General features: G+C 39.1%; 1 long non-coding RNA gene across 1 annotated transcript; it reads right to left on the reverse strand.

Annotated features, from left to right (window-relative positions):
- Nucleotides 1-2223: 2223 nt before the first annotated feature.
- Nucleotides 2224-4670, reverse strand: LOC120289209. The gene is made up of 3 exons (XR_005547126.1): nucleotides 4423-4670; nucleotides 4052-4332; nucleotides 2224-3628 (listed from the first exon to the last, which is right to left on the reverse strand). It is a non-coding gene; the product is annotated as an uncharacterized LOC120289209 (long non-coding RNA).
- Between the last annotated feature and the right edge of the window lie 6153 nt (nucleotides 4671-10823).

Raw genomic sequence — 10823 nt, forward strand, 5'->3', positions numbered from 1 at the left:
TTATTCTTTTTTTTGGGTCAACGATCAAAATCAACGGTCAACAATCGAGGTCAATGGTCAACGGTCAGTTAGGTCGGAGTCAACGGGCGGTCGGGTTGGATCGGTCGGGCCGGTTAGACAAACCGACCAGCACGTGCCATGCTCGTGCCTGGCTGACGTCACAACGATGTCAACCGGCGCGTGCCACGCACCCCATGCACATGTGCCTAGGGACGAAATGGCACGTGCAACGCACACGCCTGCGGGGGACCGAATCGGTGTGTGCGTTGCACGCACCAATGACTCCTGTTCGTTTCGGCCGCGTGTGGCGGCGCGTCCGGCGGCAATCCGTGACTCATTTTTCTCGTATCGATGAGAGCTTCGTCCGTGCACTATCAAAAACAAATTTCGACTTGCAGAAAATCACTAAACAGGACGAACGGCACGCGGGTGTCGGTTTTACCGTCCCCAATCAACCGGCACCGGCTTTTCTCGAATTTCGACCACAAAAGTAATTCAATAACATAAAAAGGGGATCGGTAAACATTAACTATGGCTCTGATACCAATGGTGGGAATTACTGATTCCCTAAAATGGATTCGACACTAAATCGAACCCCTAAAACGAATGCAGAAGACGAGCCCAGAAGAACATGTATCACCGATCAAAGACACACCACGGAATCGAGCATATTTTATTGTTCACAGATTAAGCACCAACGTTGAAGTTTGAGAAAGAATCTGATCCCGTTTTGCCAAGGAGCGTGCATGTTGGTTCAAGGGGAGAAAACTTACGTTGGTTTTTTTTTTTTTTTTTGGGAGGGGGAGAAAAGAAAAGAAACGTACGTATATCTAAAAGGTGTGTTCTCTTTTTCTTTTCTCCCCTTAAATACGTCTTATTCAAAAGACACATCCCCTCAACGTAACACATCTTCATATCTCAACCCTTTATCCATAGGCTCTTATCTTGCGGGCCGGGCTTTTAGGCCCAACATGGGTGGACGGGCCATCTAAGACCCATCAACATAAATAAATAAAAACCATCAGGATGCAACAGATTTCATATTCAAATGGTAACCTCAGAGGCCATACTTGTAATCTAATGCACATAAAACTGGTGGTTTGCATTCATATGTGGGATCAATTGAGCCAAAAAGGTTGGATAAAATCATACGAAATTTTTTAGACCACAGTCCAACTATCTTTAATTCTTAATTGATATGGTATGGTAAGCACTTGGTTGAGAAGAATTCCATGGCAGACGACTCCTACATTTTGCGCTTTAGATCTGGATCGTGCAAGCAAAAACTTATGCAAACTAACTCGCCTTAAGTTAGCTATGGTTTACTTTATACTACGTCAACGACATGGAATCTGCTTATCAAAGGCCCACGAGTCAATTGATTTTCATGAGTAAGAATGTAGATGACTGAGAAAGGGCAGATCCAAAGCAATCCAAGCAACACGAAGAAGAGAGAGGGCCAGCGGTGACGGTGCCAGAAACTAAAATAGCCGACGGAGCATCCGCACCCTCATTCAAGAGATTTTTCTGGACATTACTTGCTTTTTCATTGGAACGGACATGGAATTTTCTAACAAAGATTACTTTTTAACTTATGGGGAACAAAAAAGATTCAGGCCATTTGTCTTGACAAAGGCTCAAAAGAAACAGATGACAAAGAGGACCAGACATACACAAATGAACAATTCAAGAAGTTATTGAGGTTAAGGTTCCTCCAAGCGAGGGATGCAAATTTTAGCGGAGATTTTGAGAAGCTATTTCTTGAATTAAGATGGCTTCAGTGGACAGGATGTCCTTCATCTTTTGAGGCAACCGACTTGCACATGGAGAAACTAGTCATGTTGGGATTGACACAGAGCAATCACAGAATATTGGAATGGATGGAGCTCAATCAGGATAGGCCGGAACGACACAACATGATTACTCCTTGACGACTAATTCTCACTATACTCTTTGTTCTTACATACGGCGAAGTGGCTCAAAGTTTGGAACCTTACTAGGTGTGGTCATTTACCATGTACTCGCCTATCCAAAATCTAGAAATTCTCATCCTTAAAGAATGTGAACATCCGGAGCAAATTCACCCTTCTATTAATGAATTAGGAGAATTGAAGGAACTTGTTTTGGATTCGATTGCTACAAAAGAGAATCATGCTATTGTTTCTCTGAGGAAGCTGGAGAAGCTCAGTGCCAAGCGTTGTTCTGCTCTAGTTCGACTTTCGGACTCCATAAGCCATCCAGTGAATCTATTGATCCTCGAATTTATGCAATTGTGAGGGAATGGCCGAACTTCCAGGCAACATTGGGCACCTTAAGAAGTTGCAGAGCTTACCATTTGTGCGCGACTTCTACACTCTGCTGCCCATCGACACAGATCCCAAACTCCATTGGGAAGATGGAATCCCTAACTAAACTCGACCTATCCAGCACAAGCGTAACGTAACTACCATCTTCCATTGGAGATTTGCATAATTTGGAAATCCTGAAGATTTTTTCTACCAGGATCGAAAAGTTGCGAGGTGCAATTGGAAGGTTGGGGAAACTCCCGCAATTGGATGCTTCAAGTTGCATTAGAATAAAAGGGGAAATTCCAAGTGATTTTAATAACTTGTCTTCACTCATGAAGCTTCCAACATATACATCCGATTCTGGCTTGCCAGAAGGCACTCGGAATCTTTCTTCTCTGCAACATCTTAACTTAGGGGCTGCCAAAAGCTTCAATCACTGCCTGAGCTTCCTTCTAGGTTAGACTTTCTGCAAGTCACTAAGAGTTTTTACCTCCACTTTTTTACCAAATTCATCTAAGAGAACTCACTGTTTATGATTGCATATCGTTGGAAAATCTCCCAGAGCTTCCTCCAAGACTATTGAAGCTTCATGTCACAAGATGTGGCAAGTTGAAATGCTTGCTAGGATTTGAGCCCTATGAATGCCCTAAAATGATGCAAAGCGAACGCCGACACGTTGCAATATCCCCAACGACGTTGACCATAGCAGGTCGCATGAAGTTGACTAAGCTGGATGGCCTTAGACAATGTGCAGAGTCCCTGAGATGCGTGCCAATGAGTGAGAACTATGGATCAAGCACTCCATTAGATATGGAAGACAATCTAGTCGAAGTTCAAGGTCTTGACAGGTTGAAGCACTTGGAAGAATTGGATGTAGATTTCTGTTGTTTTATTGGAAGACTGGACCTTCCAAAACCAAATCATCTAAACAGTTGACTGCTAGATATTGCAAAAATCTAGTTGAAATTTGAGGCATTTATCGTTCGGAGTTCTTGGAAGCACTGCATATCACTGATTGCACATCCATTTTGAGATTGAACCTTGCAAAATGAAAGCGTTTAAAGGACATAAAGCCTGCATATTGCAAAAGTCTAATTGAGATTTGAGGCCTTGATAGATTGAAGTTCTCGGAAAAGTTGGATCTTTGGTCATGTAAGTCCCTGGAAAGATTACCAAAATTGTCGTGCTTCGAGACCCTAAAAGAGTTGAACATCAACTGCTCCATTGTTTGACCAAAAACAACTGGTACATTGAGCTTCGTGACATTGAGTCTGGAGAATTTCTTGTCCTGCCAAAGCATATACATGGACAAATGTCCACCCTTAAAGATATTGCCAAACCTGTCAATTTTCGAGAATTTAGAGAAGCTCACCATCAGGATTTGCTTGATATTTTGGAGATACTCGAATTGAGGATTTGATATCTCTTGACACATCTAGATGTCATATGATGCAAGTCAATCAAGAGCAGACTACTCAGGAAATCCTTGCAATTCCAATTAATCGTCACATTACCAGTGATGAACTAATGTGGACAAGCACGAAGAATGGGTTTTTTACAAAAAAATGGCTATAATTTGTTAAGAGATAGAACAATAGCAAGCAGAGCAATAGAACATCCTTCTTCCTCATATCAAACACCAATAGAGCTTTGCAATGCAATATGGCAAATGTGGACCAGCCCAAATGTGAAGATTTTTGTAGGGAATGTTTGTCAAAACGCCATCCCAACCAAGAAGAACCTATGGAAAAGAAAGATCTTACATGATCTGGTCTGTGATCTTTGCTGAGATAGGGTGGAAACGGTTGAACACACTCTTCTTCTCTATCCCTGGACTGCAAGGGTATGGAACCACTTGGAAATCAACCTATGAGTAGACACACAGGAGGTTAAACGAACGGATGAGTGATTGGTACAATTTATAAGAAAAAATACGAACCTCCCATCTCTGGAAACGATTGGAAACCTTCTTTGGCAAATATGGAAGGAGCACAACAACTTTATTTTTCGAGGTACTAAACCGGATGCCTGCAAAGTGATAGATCTAGAAAAATTTCAGTAAGCTAGCTACCAAAAATGGGGATTTATGTATTTTCCAGAAGAAAAAAAAAGAAGATCCGCAGATTTCGCATACCTGGCAAGCTCTGGAAGCCGGTTCCTTTAAGCTTAATGTAGATGGGTCGCTATGTGAGGGATCGACGAAAGGAGTAGTGTCTTGCATCGTCCAGGACTCCTCCGGTAGCCTTGTCGATGGATTCACGAAGCTCATTCGGGCGGAAACGGTTCTTCAGCTGGAAACCCTAGGGGTTCTCGAAGCCTTGAAGTACTTAAAACATAAAAAAATTGGGGGAGGCTTTGGTGGAGTCTGACAACCGAACTCTAGTGAACTCCTTGAAGAATGCGGATGAAGTGGACTGGTAGGCACGTGCAGCTCTGTTCGAGTGCAAAGCCCTTCTTCAGCAACTGCCGCTAGTGGGCTTGACTTACTGCCCACGATCTGCTAATGCAGTGGAGGACTGGGCTGCACGACAGCAGAGACTGAAGACCTTCCCTCCAAACTGGTGGGTTTCTCCTCCTCCAGGCCTTTGGGCCCTATTATGTTTTGATGCCCCATCTGTGGGGTATGCTATTTCTGCTTTATAATATAAATAAGATAACTCGTTTTCGACCAAAAGAAAAATCAAGACTTTACCAGATTTGTCGACATGTAAGATATTACAATTTTTGGTGGCCCAAGACTGCGACAAACTTGCCGAACTTCGAGGACTTGAAAATTTGGGTTTGATGTATTTGGATGTTTCTAGATGCGACTCACTGGGAGCAATACCGAACTTTTCTAGAACACACGTCATACAGGACTATGAAGAATGCCCATATGATTATGGCTTACCAATGATTGAATTCCGAAGGTAATGATATGATAAATCATGTATTACAATTGTGAGACAATTGATGCTTCCCTAAACTAAGGAAAAAGAGCAAGTAAATTGTCGTTCTTCTTTTGATTCGTACTAAAGTTTTGCCAAGAACATTTTCCTAAACAATCAGCTCTCCGATTTTTCATTATGATCCCGAAGCATTGGGATTTTATGCTACTCAAGGCGGATTTGTTCCCTTGATGCTTGTCCTGGACATTCCAACTTGGCAAAGTTAATCTCATCTATACCATATGTGCTCGTGGTTTTGATGTGAGCGAGTTAAATCATCAAGAAAACTAATATTCCAATTTCGCTCCAAACTTAGTCTAATGAGTTAGCTGCCGCAAGTCCAAACAACTCCAAGAAGTCAGGAATGACCAACGTACTAGCCACAAAGAACGATGCTCAAAGCTTGTCGAGTTAGTTATGCTATCTTCCATTTGCCTGAACTGAGTTGACCACAAAATGCACTAAAAATCTCAAAAAAAAAAAAAAAAAAAAAAAAAAAAAGAGGAAGGTAATGTCTTTGAAGATAGAAGATAACAAACGAAATCGTGAGGATTGCAGCTACCGCTGCTTCCAGAGACTTTTCATGTAAACTCCGCTGCTGCCCCCTCTGTGGTATGATGACTAGTTCCTCAAAAATTTGATATAATGCCAAACTTTTTGTAAAAACAGCGAGCTGTCAATATTGCCAATTTTCCGAGACCACACGATTTATTCGAAAATATAAGCTAGCACAGGTTCATTTTTCCTACTCTCATATCAGCAGCATACCAATGTCTGGTTTTCCAATTCCCCAGGAAATGAAGATTTCTTCTCTTTGCAGGGGTTTATACCAATAAATTATCGACACTCTTTTACATTGTCAAAATTTCACAGTTGGCATCAAAACTGAATGGCATATTAAGCTTATTATCGATAAGAAAATTAACGTTAGATTCACTTATAACGTGTCAGCTAGAGATGTCCATCACTTTTCTGACTCAGCTTATTGAGAGGGATGACAATTTTCATTGCTCAAGCTTTTCCTAAGTGTTTATTGTTGCACTGAAATTGAAGTGTAGCTGGATATGATTTTTACTTTGCCAGAGCTGTCACTGTGCATCAGCAACAATTGGAACTCCATAGATTCCTTGCTGATAGGAATATACACCTGTACCATCAATATGGAGTAGTTTAATGGCACTACGCAGCATGATCAAGTGCCATTCAATGGCTGTCTGCTAATTTGCGTAGTTATCGTACGGGTATTTACATATAGCCATGTAAGGTACTTCCGTGCTTTTCCTCGTGAAAAGTGAGGGAAAATTAATTGCTTGCTTTATTATAGTTTGGCAGTTAGGATTGCTGGACTCTTGAATTACTCATCTAGTTCCTGATTTGCTGAATCTTTATCACAATCTTCTTGCTGAAGATTGGACATCCTGGCGATTTGTCAGCCGACAATTTCTGCATAACTGAGATTTTTGCTTTTAGCAAAAATAACTTCAAACGGCACTAATGCTTGAAGAAATCTTGTTGAAGTTGGAAATGTTAAATTTATTTTTCTAGGACATGATAATTGGCACCGCATGTAGAAATCCACCCGCACTCCATCCAAATCCGGGACTGATACAAATTCTGTCTCAGCATTGTAAGAAACAGGGGAAGCGAAGGAGAAAGGTACTATGAAATACTGAATGAGAGAAACATCACGTGCAATTCCAGATAAATGTCATTTGACCAGAATGCAGTTCCAAATATCAGTCGAAACCAGCATTTCATACGTGCAAGTTGCCCCTAAAGTCATTGCCTAATCAATCCAAAGGCCATTTGCACTTGCATCCCGCATCCTCTTTCTGTCAAATTACTTAGCATAAGGTGACATCAAGCCTGGATCTGCACTCTGCAGCCTGTTTCTGTTGATATTGTTAGAAATTTGACAGCCCGTCAAATTACTTATCGGGTTATAGTTTTGCCTAATTAGATGAATGATTCCAATGGACCAATGATTAAAAAAAATCTTTGGCTTTACCCTTGAGAGAACATCGACATCAACATGTTGTTAGCATGTGATTAAGGTCTTTTGCGAACCTTTTTTCCCTCCAAAAGAACGTATTTTGCAATAGTAATCTTCAACATGATATGCATTTTCTTTGTGGCGTCATAGTGGGCGTACAGCTTCGTATGGTCTCTTCAAAGTTTTTCCCTGATAATTCAGTAGAAATTGCCATCAGAAGTTTCTGGTGCTGTGTTTTGTGTCCAAACTTCTTCCGTTCGTCTACTACTCTACCTCGTTCTCCATTAAAAAAAAAAATAAGTAGATACAAGAGAAGTTAGTCAAATATCTAACGAGTTAAAAGTTAGCATACCTAGATTTCTGAAAAACGATTGCTCGTGTCTCAATCGCTCCGTAGATATTTTTCAAAAAATAAATGATTTGGAAAATACATCTTTTCTCATATAGGCATAATATAATTCGAGCAAAAACATTATGGGCTTCATATCATCACAGAAGGAACCTTTTAACCATGTAGAGGTCCTCATTGTCCCAAATAGTGGCATGTGATTTGATGCCGGAAATGGAGTACTTGTGCTTGTTTTCGTTGGTAGCCAACACAACATCGAGGCACCAAATTGCATTAGTAAATTGAGGCATCTACATTATCTCAATTTTTCTTATACTAATATCGAAAGGATTCCTAAATCAATTGTTCAACTACACAACCTAGAGGCTTTAAGGTTGCATGGTTGTGAAAATCTTACCAAATCACCTGAATATATTAATTGATTGATTTACGATTTCTCAAGATTAGAGAAACTCTAAGCCTAACAGCTATGCCACTATTTATAGGTGACCCCGTGGGTCTTGAGATGTTGCTACCATTGTTTATAGGTAATCTTATGGGTCTTCAGATGTTATCCAAGTTTGTTGTGGGAACAAAAATGGGTTGTGACTAAAGGAGTTGAAAATAATACTGAATGCTCCTTGTAGGGAAATTATTCATCTCCAAGTTGCATAAGGTTGGAGAGCATGTCAATTTTCCCACGAGGGACATAATTTGCTAGTGGACCACATAGTGAGTGAAGATTATGAAAATTTCCAGAATTTGTTTGCAATTCTAATGGAATGACTAACTTAAAAAAAGAAAAGAAAAGAATATACATTAAGAATCATATTGGCCAAAAAAAAGTACAAGAATGACATCGAACAAATTGTAAAAGTACAGGCAGTTTATTATCTCTAAAGTTTTTGCACAAGTTTTGTGAAGAGTCTCCTAAAGATTTTGTAAAAAGTGAAATGCATTGCTTTCTATTCTTCTCCCACAGAATCAAGGCAATAACACTTTCAAGAAAATGTTCTACACGTCTCAATGTCTTTTCCCGTTTCCACATGCATTATTTTCTCTAACATGGCTCTTAGAGAGTATCGTCATATAAAAATTAATCTCCACACCATCCATGGTGTCTCTGCTAGATAAGCTCTCCCATGACATCTGCCCAGGACAGAGGAGTTCGAATCCCGCGAGTCGCACTGGATCTTAAGCGTGACGTTGGGGTGGTGGGTTCTCCGCTAGCGTCGCTCCAAGTTTTACCCGCCGGCTGCTGGCTGAACGGGGTTTCCTGAGTATAAAAAAAAAAAAAAATTAATCTCCACTATGAATACATTGACTCTTACACTGGGATCGATTCTTCATTGTTGGCCAAAGGCCAAAAGTGTAAACTAAATGCCTCCCAGCAAAAGACCAATTTTCCACCTGCATTATTCTAGTGCATTTTGCCGTACGTCACATTTGAATAGGTGTACCTCATAGATACTTTCACACTTTTCAATGAAAGGCTGAAATTTATTCTTTAGCGTTTCGACGGTAACTGATCTTCTAGGATTTGTAAAAATACGAATATTAACTTTCTACGCCTCTTACACAGACATGGGATATATACTAAATTAGATTTGGACCCCCCAAAATGACAAGATCCATAGCAATTTTAAGTGAGTCCCATTAAATTTAACAGTCTAAATTCAAATTAAGGCGAGGGTTCGTTGGGTTCGCTAAATACACAGTAGAAAAATGAGTAAGGAATAAGTGACACAGTTGTGTACCATATAAATTGTGCTCGTGCTAGGTTGTACCACACCCATACAGGAGGCCCACCAAGAAGGAGCTATATAAAAAGCAAATGGAAAAATCATATCTATTTTTTTTTCGTTAACCTGAATTACACGTGAATGTAGTTCAAACTCATTAAAATTTACATTGAATTAAATTTTGTTACTTTAAAACTGTAACAATTAATTCTTTGAACTTTAACTAATCCATACAATTCAACTCATTAAAAATGAGTTAAAAATTATATTTTTGACCACATGAATGCTTTTAGTGGTGAGAAACTTATGTTTTAAGGATAAGGAAAGCAAAAGGTTGTCCATCTTCACCTTGATTCGCACGGCTACGTGATTTCATTACAACGAGAACTAACAAAAGGGAAGGGTTAGTCGGTTAAAGAAGTAAATTGCCTCATCAAAGACGGTAAGATTGTGTGTATCCCAAACACATCTTGCTCATCTTTTAAGGTAGGAGAAGAAGTAATTTCTAGCATGAACACTTTTGCAAAAGTTACCGAGTAAGGGAAATGATTGCGTGGCTCTTTAAGGAGTAGCACAATGTGAAAACTAATTTTCTGATGTGAATACCTTGACTCCAACGTAAAGTGTCGATTCTTTCGTTTAATGGATTCAGGGAAAGCTAAAGGTCGTCGGTCTTCATTTTGATTTGATTGGTAATGCAGTCTAATTGCAAAGAAAAAGTAACGAAATATTCTCAAAAGTCTAAAGTGAGGTAGTCTTGCACGAAGGTGACGATTAGCTTTCTATGCCTTTTGCAGAAATATTATATATATATAATTAGATTTGTACCATTGAAAATGATAAGATATGCTTAAGTTTTATGAGTCTTGCTAAATCTAATGGTCTAAATTTAAATTAAAATGAGTATATATCGAGTTCATGAAGAGTGCATTTGGTAATATTTATATTTTCATAAATAAATTCTGTTTAGATATAATTTTTTTTCTTTTTTATTTTCAAGAACAAAGAAATCAATTTTTTTTTTTTTTCCATTTCAAATCTATTTTCTGATCTTTTTTTATTTAAAAAAAAAATATAAAAATCAATTGTTATTGTCATACGAATTTTTATTTTTATTTTACTTTGATCAACAGAAAAATATAAAAATGCGGTGAGTACGAAACATGGCCTGAATTTTTTTTTTTTTTTTTTGGGTCGAAACATGGCCTGAATAATCACTAGAAAAATGAGTACGCGAATGAGTCACGTATCACATGGACATTGGTCAAAGGAACAGGCAAAGGAGAGAAAAAGCTCACGCAGTTGTCGTGTACCACGTGAGTTGGCCGCCACATGTTGGGGTGTACCACACTTGAGCATGAGGGCCCACTAAGAAGGAGCCATGTAGAAGCAAATGAAAAAATCGTTACTATTATTTTTTTTTTATTAACATGAATTACGTTTGAATGTAGTTTCGACTCATTAAATTTCTTTGTAGTTAAAATTTTTTTACTTTAAATTCATAGCAGCCCATTCTTTAATTTTTTTGCTAACTCAAGTACAATC

Source organism: Eucalyptus grandis, chromosome 2 (genome assembly GCF_016545825.1).
Source record: "Eucalyptus grandis isolate ANBG69807.140 chromosome 2, ASM1654582v1, whole genome shotgun sequence".
Taxonomy (NCBI): Eukaryota; Viridiplantae; Streptophyta; class Magnoliopsida; order Myrtales; family Myrtaceae; genus Eucalyptus; species Eucalyptus grandis.